Below are 13,232 nucleotides of genomic sequence, written 5' to 3'. Positions count from 1 at the left end.
CCCGCTCACCTGACTCCATCCCATCCCAGATCCTAGGTGGGTTCCAGCCACCCAGTCCTGGCTTGGCCTTGACTTGAATGGATGTTCCCTGCCAGGCGTGGTCTGCAGCACACTGGAACTTTCTTGAGCCTACTGAACAGGATGTATGAACATCTTTTGTCCTTGCTGGCTAATGAACGAGTTTAGTTCAACAACATCTGTGTGTGTGTGAGGCAGACTTGGTCCTAGACTTGCTTTTACTGTAACCTGGTAGCTGGCTGTGGTGGGGGCTGCTGGTGTCACGGTCTTTGGAGTTGTCCTGGCTAATGTCACCTTCCAGTTCCTTCGGTCCTACCACCAAATGGGCTTCATGAACATCAGCTCTCTGTCTCCTTTTGTGGGAACCAGGGTGGTGGTGGAGCTGATCATGAGTCATCGGGACCAGGGGCCTGGGGACCTGTCCCCAGGGGTTGGGCTAGGCACTGGGGCCACCAGGGGCCTGTGGACCTGTCCCCAGGTGCCGGGCTGGGCACCGGGGTCACCAGGGGCCTGTGGACCTGTCCCCAGAGGCCAGGCTAGGCACCGGGGTCACCAGGGGTCTGGGGACCTGTCCCCAGAGACCGGGCTAGGCACCGGGGTCACTCTGGCAGGTGCCCAGGGATGTGGCTAGGCCAACAGGGCCCATTTCATCCTACCAGCCCCCACCTTGCCTTCCACAAAGGTCACTGCCTTGTAAGCACTCGCCCCATTTTTCCTGGCTCTGGCCTATCTCCACTACCACCCACAACCCGAATGCCTGTGCACAGCCAGGGAGCAGAGCCTGCAGGTCTCAGCCTGACCTGGCAGGAGGGCCTGGAAGGAACCAGGTCAGAGGCCTGGCAGGGCTGACTCAACATTGAGCCAGGTGCCCAGGCTCCCTAAATCCCCTCCATCTGCAGGAGACAGGTCCCAGCCCTGGGGTTATGGCCAGGAGCTGGGGACGGGCAGGCACTTCCTCAGCCCCAGGAACACAGTGCTGTTTCCAGGGGGATCTCACCCCCTGCCGGGGGTCTCTCGGTCCCTGAGTCGCTGCACTTCGGGCTGGTTCCTCGCACCTGGGATGCTCATGAGTTGGGCTTAGTTTTGGTGTGCTTGTTGGCATTTGCTGGGTGCTTCGCTTGTGCACAATACTTGGCTACAAGCTGACTTAACCCTGCAACAACCCTGGAGAGATGTTGTCATTGTCCTGATGTACAGAGGGGAAGGCAGACCCAGAGAGGTTAGGAGTCATGCCCAGCCACTAACCAGCAGAAAGTTGTGGTCACCTTTGCCTTTGTTCCTTGGCAAATGCATGCATGCTCAGTCGTGTCTGACTCTTTGCGACCCCATGGACTGTAGCCTGCCAGGCTCCTCTGTGCCTGGGACTTCCCAGGCAAGAATACTGGATCTTCCTGACCCAGGGATCGAACCCACTTCTCCTGTGTCTTCTACACTGCAGGCAGATTTCTTTAACCACTGAGCCATCAGGAAAGAGTTCAGCTCCCTGAACTCTTAGTAAATGTGCGTGAGGTAAGGTTAGTGACTATGCAACTTGAGCGTCCATGCCTTCGTCTCTAGGTGACTGTCGAGGGCCAGGGTACAGACTCTTCTCCAGGGGCAGGGAGTGGGCTGGGCTTTTGTCGGGCACCCACCGCTGTGCTCTGCTGAGGTGGGATCCAGCTCCAACCCTGGGGGGTGAGTGTGGAGAGGGTATCTCACCCATGCGACCTAGGAAGGCATGGTGCCTTTGGCCTCATTCCACTTTGGCAGGAGCAGCAGAGCTACTTGCTTCTTGATGGAATGTGATAGGCTTAACTGGCAGAGTGAAATGCAAGTTAGAAAAAGGAGATGGTAAACAAACCCCTCCCGTGTCTGCAGGGATGTGACATTCTGTTGCTACACGCTGGGAAGTGAGGGGGTGGTTTCAGTCTTGTTGGAGGTGTTTGCTGTCTTTCTTGGTGTGTGTTAATCTTCTGAGGCTGTGGATGGCCATCCGATCCATGGGGCTGATCTCTTCTCAGTGGTAGTTCTCGGCTGTCACCTCCACCCCCAGGCATGAGGGCTAGACTGTGTCCTGTGATATGTTGGCAGCTCTCCTGCAGCCCCTGGGTGGTGGGGCCAGGAGTGTGGACTCCAGAGCCACAGAGCCCAAGGTGGAGGCTCATCCCCAACCCCAGCTACTCTCCTGGGTGGTTTAGAGCCGCAGCAATGAACGTTTCCATTCTGGTGCCTGGAGGCCAGCGATCAAACTGCTCGCAGGCTCAAGTTCCCTCTGGTGACTCCAGGGGAGGGTGCTTCTTTGCCTCTCCTGGCCTCCGGTGTCACCAGCCCTCATCCTTGGCTTCCCTTGGCCGGAAGCTGTATCCTTCCACTCACACCGCCATCTCCTACTTTTGTCTTCACATTCCCTCAGGTGGGTCCATCTCTGTGTCCACACTTCTTTTTATAAGGACACCAATTACATTAGGGCCCACCCTAATGACCTCACATTGGAGGAGGAAATGGCAACCCACTCGAGTATTCTTGCTTGGGGAATCCCATGGACAGAGGAGCCTGGTGGGCTGCAGTCCATGGGAATCGCAGAGTCAGACACGCAGTATCCTCGCTTTAACTTGATTGCCTCATTGAAAACCCAATTTCTGGTTAAGGTCACATTCTGAGCTACTCTGGGGGGTGGGATTACAATATATCTTTTTGGAAGAAGAGAATTCGACCCATAACTTGAGCTACTTTGGACAAGTTACTTGACATCTGCATACTTCATTTTCTTTATCTGCAGAACAGATAATATTGGGTTGACCAAGAAGTTTGTTCAGATTTTTTTCTGTACCATCTTACAGGAAAACCTGAAGGAACTCTGTGGACAACCCAGTGCATCATAATACTAACCTCACCGGGCTGTTGGGATGGCTGACTAAGTGAACATGTAAATAACATGCTTGGAACAGGAGGCGCTTCGTGGGTGCCCTGGGAGAGAGAGTAACTCCTATCATGATCCCGCCTCACGGTCACAGACCTGTAGGAGGTGTGGACGCTTGCTGAGGGTGTGAAGTTGAATTGGGACTGAGAGGTGGCTCTGAGGGAGGCTGGCATGGAGCTCAGTGCCACCCTGTGTGGCTGACTGCACCCAGAGAGCCCTGAGCCTGATCTGGAATTAACTCTCTCCTTCTTTTTCAAAGAACTGTTTTCAAAGCTGGTGAGGCTTGGATACTCCTCAGGGAGCCAGGGAGAGCTTCAGTCCTCAGTCTTCAACCTGGTGAAATCCCACCAACAAGGCTTTATCATCTACAAAGGTGGGGGATTCCCTGGGCAGGGGCAACTGAGCCTCTTCCTACTCTGACAAGCTGTGGGTCTGTGAATCTCCAAGTACAAGAACAAAACCCAAGGCGTTCTGGCCAAACAAGCCCCAATGAACAGTTTGCTTAGTTCCACTAGAACTTGGTTCAAGGTGGCCCCAAACTTGGACAGCTCCTTGAGGCTTGTTCGAATAGATCCGCTGCCTCCTTCTGTCTTTCAGGGTCTGGAGGAGCCAGAACGTGGGGCTGGGTGGGGAACCCCTGGGGTGCTGCAGATTGACTGAATCGCACAGAACCTGGCGGATTCTTCCCCATCCCTTAACCAGGGCTATCGTGGACTCTGGAGGTGGGATTCCTTGGCACCCCTTCCTGGGTCAGCTCCTCTGGGGTCAAGCCTAGGAGGGCAGGTCTGCCCGTGTCTTAGGACATTGTCTTCCTAGCCACTGTGGGGTGAAGGGTGCTTCCTTGGAGTATTAAGGGAAGGGAGTCTTACCCCTCCATCCAGCCGCTGGAAAGATAGCCATGAGCCTGTGATTCAGGGAGGGGACCATTTCCTGCCCGATGATTCTCAGTCCTTGGTTTGAGAAGCACACCAGCTCCAAGCGGAGGGGAAAGGTGGGCACTGAAGGCTGTTGGGAGCCTGTCACGTTCACTCTGGAAATAGGTCCAGGCCAACAGAGTGTTCCGAAGGAAGAATTGACTGTGATTTGCCATCAGTGTGCCATTGTTTTATGGCACGTGGCTGTTTTTCCTACATATATAACGTGTACTTTCTATAATTTTGTTTATTTTTCACTTAGCAGCCCTTTCTGGTACAGATGGAATCAGAATACATTTCACCCGAGTCCTGTTTCACGTGCCAGTACTATCGATGCCCTACCTTTACTGGCTTAGTGTAGCCAGATCAAGCCTGAGACACCCCAAGGTGAGGCGCTGAAGACTCTGTGGGTGAGAACGCACGAATCCCAGTTGCCAGACTGAATCCAGCAAAAACTGGTATATGAGTGACTCTCATGGAGGGAATTGTCCTGCTCAGAGGACCTTTCGCTCAGTCGTTTCCAACTCTTTGCGACCCTGTGGACTGTAGCCCACCAGGCTCCTCAGTCCATGGGATTCTCCAGGCAAGAATCCTGGAGTGGGTTGCCATTTCCTTCTCCAGGGGATCTTCCCAACCCAGGGATCGAACCCAGGTCTCCCGCATTGCAGGCAGACGCTTTAACCTCTGAGCCACCAGGGAAGCCCCCAGAGGGCCTTAGTGTCTGTTATTTACCCAGCATCTCGCTTGTTATAAAGTGAACCATTAACATAACATTTTCTTTACAAAGAATTTGTTTCTTTAATTTTTCCTTTTTCCAGTTAGCATCTCAAGTACCTGCCAATTTTTCCAGGAAATGGAGCTTGTAGCAAATCTTTTTTAGAAAATTTTTATTGCAGTTGCTTTACAATGTTGTGTTTCTTCTGTACAGCAAAGTGAGTCAGCCATACGCATACATGGATCCCTTCTTTTTTAGATTCCTTCCCGTTTAGATCACCATGGAGCGCTGAGTCGCCTTCCCTGTGCTGTGCAGTAGGCCCTCGTTAGTCACCTGTTGTATACATAGTGTCAGTAGTGTAGACCTGTCAGCCCCAGTGTTTCACGCCTTTATTATTGTCATTTTTCTCTGCTAGCATGTGAGTTCTTGGGGCTGAAAATAACGCCTGACTTGGGGCAGGTGCTCAAAAACATATTAGAAAACGAAATACGAATGAATGGGCTGCCACCTCCGACCTTGGTCTTTTCTGAGCTCAGTGGCTGTGAACTGGGATCTGCTCCCCTGGTTGGCCGTTAGATATGGAAGCTCAGCTACCTGCCAGACCCCTGTGATCAAGCCTCGCAACCCGGCCTCACCTGTGTCTGTCTTAGGACCCGTGCTCCGTGAATCACGCTTGGAATTTCCTTACTTGTTGGTATTTGCCCCCTGAAGGAGCCGAAGACACGGCCCTGGTGGGTGTGAGCAGTGCAAGTCCTCAGGCAGCAGCTCTCAGCCCTGGCAGGGGGTACAGAGACCACGCGGGAACTTGAAGGTATTGCCTGGCCCAGCTCCACCTCTCCTGTCCAGATCTCACTGGTGAGAAAGTATCCTGGCCTTGATATTTGTCAAACACCTCTTATGGGCAGCAGAGACGAGAGCCCCCTGGAATAGGTCATCTCAAGTTTTGTCCACATCAGAATCATCTGGGGGTTGGGGGGTGTTTCCCTAACCCCAGCTGTTCAGCCCCTCGTATGTTCAGTTCCCAGCTGTTCAGTTCCTCGTCTAGTTTCTCTTTTGGAAAAGTAATGTGATTTTTTCATTTTTCGGCTGCACTGGATCTTTGTTGCTGCACGCGCTTTTCTCTGGCGGCAGTGAGCAGGGGCTGCTCTCTAGTCGTGGTACCCGGGCTTTTCAATGCAGCGGCTCCTCGTTGTCGAGCACACGCTCTAGGCGCGTGGGCTTCAGCAGCTGTGACACTGTGGCTGCGGTTCCTGAGCTCGAGAGCACAAGTGCGATAGTTGTGGCACAAAAGCTTAGCTGCTCTGTGGCACGTGGGACTTTCCCATTTCAGGGATCGAACCCATGTCTCCTGTGTCTCCTACATCGGCAGGCAGATTCTTTACCACTGAGCCACCTGGGAAGCCCCCTCCTCTAGTTTCTGATTGAGTGCTCTAGGTGGGGGCTCAGAATCTGCATTTCCTGGATATTACAGTGTTATTTACTCTTTTGATCTCGCCATGTGGCCTGCAGGATCTTAGTTCCCTAAGCAGGGATTGAACCTGTGTTCCCTTCAGTGGAAGCGCAGAGTCCTAACCACTGGATAACCAGGGAAGTCCCCAGAATCTGCATTTCTAACGAGCTCCCAGGATGCTCTAATGCCGTCCAGGCCACACTTTGAGAACTCCTGCCCCAGGGCTCGGTCACCGCCTCCCCGATTCTCGCTGAGCCAGTGCCCTCTGCTTCCTAGCCGTGCTCCTTGGTCCCCCTTCCTCCAGCTGGGGCACTTGCTATGCCCTCTATACTGGTCTGGCCTTCACTGAGCTCTGGGTTAGCCCTGACAAGATAGAGAAAAAAGTGTTTTTCTTTGCTTTTCTCAACCCGAAGGAGATGGGAATGCTTCAAAAGGTGTTCTGTCTGGGGGAGAAGTGGGTTCGCTGAAGAACTGATGCTTTCAAAGTGTGGTGCTGGAGAAGACTCTTGAGAGTCCCTTGGACTGCAGGGAGAGCAAACCAGTCAATCCTATAGGAAACCAACCCTGAATATTCATTGGAAGGACTGATGCTGAAGCTCCAAGACTTTGGCCCCCTGATATGAAGAGCCGACTCACTGAAAAAGACCTGATGCTAGGAAAGATTGAGGGCAGGAGGAGAAGGGACGACAGAGGATGAGAAGGTTGGATGGCCTCGTCACCTCAATGGACATGAGTTTGAGCAAACTCCAGGAGATGGTGAAGGACAGGGAAGCCTGGCATGCAGCAGTCCATGGGGTTGCAAAGAGTCAGACATGACTGGGTGACTGAACAATATCAGCAACAACAAAGGGGGGAACTGTATGCAAGGAAGAGAACACATTTGGGGGTGGCTAGGGTGTGGGCTCTGGGCTGGTTGGTTTGTATTTGAGAGGCACACTTGTGGGTTTGTGGTTGGAACCTCTAGGAACTAGCTAGTCCACGGAAGGGTCAGAGAGGCCCCAGATGTCAAAGCTAAAACACAGACCTGGTTAATGTAAGACTTGGTTAATCAAGGATGGTTCGCAGAGAAACGGGCAGTGGGAAGTGGTGTTGGCTCTGAGCTTCAGATCCATTTTATTTATTTATTTTTTTGTATTGATTTTTAAATTTTTTAAAATTTTTTAATTTTTTAATTTTTTTAATTTTAAAATCTTTAATTCTTACATGCGTTCCCAAACATGAACCCCCCTCCCACCTCCCTCCCCATAACATCTCTGTGGGTCATCCCCATGCACCAGCCCCAAGCATGCTGTATCCTGCGTCAGACATAGACTGGCGATTCAATTCTTACATGATAGTATACATGTTAGAATGCCATTCTCCCAAATCACCCCACCCTCTCCCTCTCCCTCTGAGTCCAAAAGTCCGTTATACACATTTCAGATCCATTTTATTTTTTTTTTTAATTTTTATTTTTTAAGAAGTTCATCAAAATCGGGTCTTTCTTATGAAAGAGGATTTGGAGTACAACCTCAGACAAGAATCACAGCACAGTTCTCTCTTACAATGTCTATTTCACCGCACTCTGCCTACAGAGAGGAGCTAGCTAGTCAAGTTCAGAGTTCACTGGGGGGGTTGCCTTGCAAGTTTCAACCTCAGGCTCTTAGTCTCCTGGAGGTCAGATCAGCTAATGTCCAGATGTGTGTGTGTGTGTGTGTGTGTGAGAGAGAGAGAGAGAGAGAGAGAGATCAGCTAATGTCCAGAAGTGTGTGTGTGTGTGTCAGAGATCAGCTAATGTCCAGAAGTGTGTGAGATCAGCTAATGTCCAGGTGTGTGTATGTGTGTGTATGTGTGTGCACGTACTCAGTCACTCAGTCCTGACTCTTTGTGACCCCATGGACTGCAGCCCACCAGGCTCCTTTGTCCATGGGATTTTCCAGGCAAGAATACTGGAGTGGGTTTCAGATCCATTGTAAAGTCTCTCTCCTAAAAGCACCGTCCCATCTATAAATCATGCTCTGGGGTGTCACTGCCTCTTGTCCTCCAAGCTCAGCCAGTCTCTCCCATGCCAGGTTAGGGGTGTCCCCTTTCTTTTCCTCTTTAGGTGAGGAAGGGGGTCCCTTGCTCAGGGTTCATGGACTGAGACCAGCTGCTGCCGTGTGAGGTCATAGACCCCTTACAAGTCCTCGGGGGACAAGTGTAACAGCGTGGGGTGTGCTGGGGCAGGGAGGTGACCAGAGCCACATGGAAGGTACCTCCTGACAGGACTCCAAGGAATCTCTTCGTGTGATTCACTGCACCAGAGCCTGCCTTCCAGCTGCCAAAGCCTGCGGAGCCCGCCTGTGACAGCCTGCCCTGGGGGCTGGAGTGTTGCGAAGACGACAAATCAAAGCTGGCTCAGCCCGAAGCCTGCATGCCTGTTGGGAGGGCTGGCAGGTGCCGTGCCCAGGTGGGGTTTCTTATGTAACATGACACATGGATGAGCCGGCCGTGGGTGTACCCGGGGCCCGGCAGGGTGACTCAGGCCCCGCCATCACTGCTTCCCAGAAACGTGGCACTCAGGTGTCAGCTGAGCAAATGTTCTGTGTGTCACTGTGATTGTTAGAAAGCAAAGGAGGGTCCCATGACGCAGTGGAAGCGGGGGCGGGGGTGGGGGCAGACAGTGGAGACTGCAGGGGTATCAAGGCCAAAGGAGGTGGGTGGTGTGGGATGGGGAGGCAAGATCTGGAAACTTTCCTTTCCATTTGGACCAGACTGGAAGGCAAGGAAGTCTGCCGGTGGCACGTCTTCCTCCCACCCTGGGTGGGCGGACGCTCGGCTGGTTTTCAGCAGTGGAATCCCATACGGTGAATAACCCTTGTGTCACTCATCACAGAGATCAAATCTCTGTGAAGAGGAGATCTTCCTCTTTCTGGTTGTAAGGCAATGGAGTGTCTCTTTCCCCCTACCACTGAGTAGAGAGCAGGGCTCATCCTCCATGAGTGGCCTGGCAGTGCCCTGGGGGTTTGGCTTCTAGGGGTCTTCTCCTGGACCGCCCACATCCCCAGTGCTGGCCCCGTGTCCCTGGCCCGAAGGTGGAGGGTAAGTTTAAGGGAGGCAGGGTACAGTTAGGAGACAGGAGGCCTCAAATCAGAGCAGGAGGGGCCTGCTGGAGCCTCCCGCGCCTGCACAGGGGGCGGGCTTGGTTTGTGGAAGGAGGACCGGGGGCTCTGGGCTGGGCACCCCAGGGAGGGAGCATCAGCGTGACATAGGTCCAGTGTCCAGCTGGCCTCTGTGAATGCTCCAGGCCCCATGGGCAGGTTGGAGGGGAGAACGGGCAGCGGCCCTTGGTATCCTCATCCCATTGAGTGTTTCTCTCTGAAACCAGGGTGAGGAGGAGGAAGCCAAGGACAAGCTGGGAAGAAGAGGCCTTTCCACAATGAAGACTGATTTCCTCTGAACTGAATACAAAATAAAATCTCTCCTGTAGCTCTCAAGTGCTCTGTGCATTCTAAGCCACACCATCTAGACAACCTGGGCACATGGGTGTGATAGGAACCGCGTTGTTCCAGTCCACACTTGTGGCAGACCAGTGGCCTACACCGCATAGCATCATGAGGCACAGACTCTGAGAACGGAAAGGAGCCTTCGCGCTTGTTGATGGTGAGCCATGGTCCCCAAACACACCAGCATCCTCATCCCTGGGACCTATGATTTTGATACCTTCTATAGCAAAAGGGATTTTACAGGAGTCATTAGGTTGTAGATTTTCAGGTGGGAAGATTATCCTGGATTATTTCAGTGGGCCCCCAATAGAGTCGAGTGGTAGAGATCCCACCTGCCAGTGTAGGAGATGCAGGAGACTTGGGTTCTGTCCCTGGGTTGGGAAGATCCCCTGGAGGAGGGAATGGCAACCCACTCCAGTATTCTTGCCTGGGAAATCCCACGGACAGAGGAGCTGGCGGGCTACAGTCCACGGAGTCGCCAAAAGTTGGATGCAACTGAGCATGCACACACAAATAGAGCCAGGAGAGTCCTCAAAAGTGAGAGGGAAGGAGGTCAGGAGAAAGCCCACCTGCTGCTGGGAGCAGGGAGGAGACGGTGACGTGCTGGGGAGAAGTGAGGACCACTCCAGAAGATGGAAAAGAGGGGGGAAGGATCGTCCCCGGGGCCTTCAGTAGGACTGCAGCACTGCTGACCCCTTGACTGCCACCTCCTGGAGCCCACTGTGGACTTCTGGCCTCCAGAGGGGTTAGAAGATCAGATGGTTTTGTTTTAGCCATTGTTGGTGATGACTCGATATAGCAGCTGAAGGAAACTAATACAGCACTCACTGAACTCAGCCCTCTGTTTTTATAGCGGAGAAGGTGGAAGCCTGTTTGCAGTATATATTTTCATTTTTAGTTTGCTAACTTGTAAAGTATTTATCGGAAGGTAATGACTTTTCTCCTGCCTCTGTGAATAAGACAGAGAGTTTTGTTCTGTAATTGTCCCGCTGACCACAGCAGGCCTGAGAATTTTCAGTTTTACGGGGTCTGATTACTAAACCAATCCTGTGGATTTGATGACCATATTTTCATGAATCAAAATGAAAGAACTCTGATCTGATAATGAGTGAGACTCCCCTGGTGGCACAGTGGGTAAGAAGCTGCCTGCCAGTGCAGGGGAAATGGGTTTGATCCCTGGTCCGGGAAGATTCCACATGCCGCGGAGCAACCGGACCTGTGTGCCACAACTATTGAACTTGTCCTCTAGATCCTGGGAACTTCAACTACTGAGCCCGTGCACCACAACTGCTGAGCCCGTGTACCACAACTGCTGAGCCCATGCACCCGAGAACCTGTGCCCTGTGGCAAGAGGAGCCACCGCAAGGAGACGCCTGCGCGCCACAGCTGGAGAGGAGCCCCTGCTCGCTGCAACTAGAGAAAGCCCTCACAAAGCACCGAAGACCCAGCACAAGCAAAAATAAATAAATGAAATTGTATAGAAAAAGAATGAGTGGATCTATGGGGATACTATGGCAGAGGCTGTCCCATTAAACTGGGGACCAGTAGCCCATGTAATACACGTCGCAGTGGCCAACCCACAGCATCCTTGCCTCCAGCTCCCCTCTCATCACCCCCAACCTCTGCCTCCACATCATTGTAAGGAAGGAAGAAAAGGGGGCCGGGTGAAGCTTGCTGCTGGGTTTGCAGAGGACGCTGCTGATTTATGAACCAGAACGGACTTTGAAAAGTCCTCCTGAGTCTAAAAGGATGAAGACTCATTGCTTCAACCCTTGCAATAAACATCCTGGGTGAGCTTCACCTCAAACCTCAGAGGTTTCGAGATGGCACAGAACATGCTGTGCCGTGTTTATTTCCCATCACTTGGTGGAGAAACTCTGCACGGGAAGGACGATGCAGAAATGAAGCCCTGGAGGTACTGCAGGGTGGGTTCCAGACCTCCGCAATAACGTGAATCTCGCAATAAAGTGAGTCACGTGGATTTTTTTTTTTTTTGGTTTTGCAGTGTATATAAAAGTGTAATACACTCTACTGTAACCTATTAAGTATGCAATAACATTATGTCTAAAAAAAAGTACATACCTTAACTGAAAAATATTTTCTTGCTAAAAAATGCTAACCATCATCTGAGCCTTCAGTGTGTCATCACCTTTTTGCAATAGTCCTGTCAAAGATCACCGTCACAACGATAATAATTATAATGAAAAATGTGAAATACTTGGAGAATGGCCAAAATGTGAAACAGACACAAGTGATCAAATGCTATTGGAAGAGTGGCACCCCTAGAGTTGTTCGCACCCAGGTTGCTGCAAACCTTCAATGTGTAATAAATGCAGTATCTGCTAAATAAAACAAAGTCCAGTAAAATGAGGTCAACCTGCACTGCTGCGGGCCCCTGCAGTCTGGCTTGAATGACTGTGAGTCTGAGGCATTACTTTTTTTTTTTTTTAATTTTTTGCCACAAGGCATACAGGATCTTACTTTCCCAACCATGAACTGAACTTGTTTTCCCCTGTGGTGGAAGCCTGGAGTCATGCAGATTCTTTACCATCTGAGCCACCAGGGAAGCCCCTTAACCACCCAACTGCCAGGGAATTCCCTGAAGTATTAGTTTTTTAAAAGGACTATTCAAACAATTCTTGTGTCTTGAGGATCAAGGTTTCCCATAGAAAAAACTGCTGCTGCTGCTGCTAAGTCGCTTCAGTCGTGTCCGACTCTGTGCAACCCCATAGATGGCAGCCCACCAGGCTCCGCCGTCCCTGGGATTCTCCAGGCAAGAACACTGGAGTGGGTTGCCATTTCCTTCTCCAATGCATGAAAGTGAACAGTGAAAGTGAAGTCGCTCAGTCTGGAGTCGGGGTGCCATTGCCTTCTCCAAGGTTGTGTAAATTCCTCTTTGTGGATCATAAGATAAGCAGTTACCCTTCAGCATGGCCAAAGGCACATGGTGTGATTTCACTTCCTCTCTTTGGCGCTATTCATGTGGGCTGCCCTGTGCTATTTAGTGACTAGGATCCCAAAGAGGTGGGTCAGCTGGACTCGTGCGTTTGGCTGACCACAGTGACCGTATGGAGAGGATTCAGTTATCGACATGCCTTTCATCCTGGGATGATGATGGTGTTTGGTGAGATTTACCTGCTGAGGTGAATGTACACCCTTGGAACTTCTTTGGCTGGACTGCAAATTTATAGCATACTTTTTGATCTTACCATGTTAAAGTTATGGGACAGAAACAAGTATTCCCCCTTCAACTGGTCCTTGGAAAAAGATTAAACAGGGATACAGTGTAACATTTACTCTTTGCCTAATAAACTCTTTTGGTGGGTATTCCCAGCTCCCGGAGACCCAAGTTTGATTCTTGGGTTGGAAAGATCCCCTGGAGAATGAAATGGCAACACTCCAATATTCTTGCCTGGGAAATATGGTCAGAGGAAACTGGCGGGCTACAGTCCATGGGGTCGCAGAGTCAGACATGACTGAGTAACTCACACAAACAGACAGCTTCCATAAAACCTCATCATGAAGTTATGCAATCACTGAATTAATCCAGTAAGCTCACCTGTGGTACCCCTATATGCCTGGACCTCAGTTTGTTCTGCTTTAAACTGGAGGATGGATTTGACCATCTCAAAAGTCTCCATCTTGCTCCAATATGGTGTTTTTCTCAGATTTTATGTACCCATCTGAGTTGAGACCCCCAAGAATTACCTTCCTTCTTGTTGTTCAGTCACTAAGTCATGTCCAACTCTTTTGAGACCCCATGGACTGTAGC

General features: G+C 51.3%; 1 long non-coding RNA gene across 2 annotated transcripts; it reads left to right on the top strand.

Moving 5' to 3' along the window:
- The first annotated feature begins 3,763 nt into the window (after positions 1 to 3,763).
- On the top strand, positions 3,764 to 11,555 carry LOC138437112 (uncharacterized). 2 transcript variants are annotated; one of them, XR_011255772.1, is made up of 5 exons: positions 3,764 to 4,218; positions 5,258 to 5,357; positions 8,241 to 8,424; positions 9,343 to 9,617; positions 10,710 to 11,555. It is a non-coding gene; the product is annotated as an uncharacterized lncRNA (long non-coding RNA). The 2 variants fall into 2 exon arrangements; XR_011255773.1 differs by lacking the exon at positions 10,710 to 11,555 and having other exon boundaries at positions 4,094 to 4,218; positions 5,197 to 5,357; positions 9,343 to 9,443.
- Positions 11,556 to 13,232: the final 1,677 nt, after the last annotated feature.

This window comes from Ovis canadensis, chromosome 3, assembly GCF_042477335.2.
Source record: "Ovis canadensis isolate MfBH-ARS-UI-01 breed Bighorn chromosome 3, ARS-UI_OviCan_v2, whole genome shotgun sequence".
In the NCBI taxonomy this organism is placed as follows: domain Eukaryota; kingdom Metazoa; phylum Chordata; class Mammalia; order Artiodactyla; family Bovidae; genus Ovis; species Ovis canadensis.
Note: the sequence above shows the minus strand (reverse complement) of the source record. Positions and strands in the feature narration are given on the sequence as shown.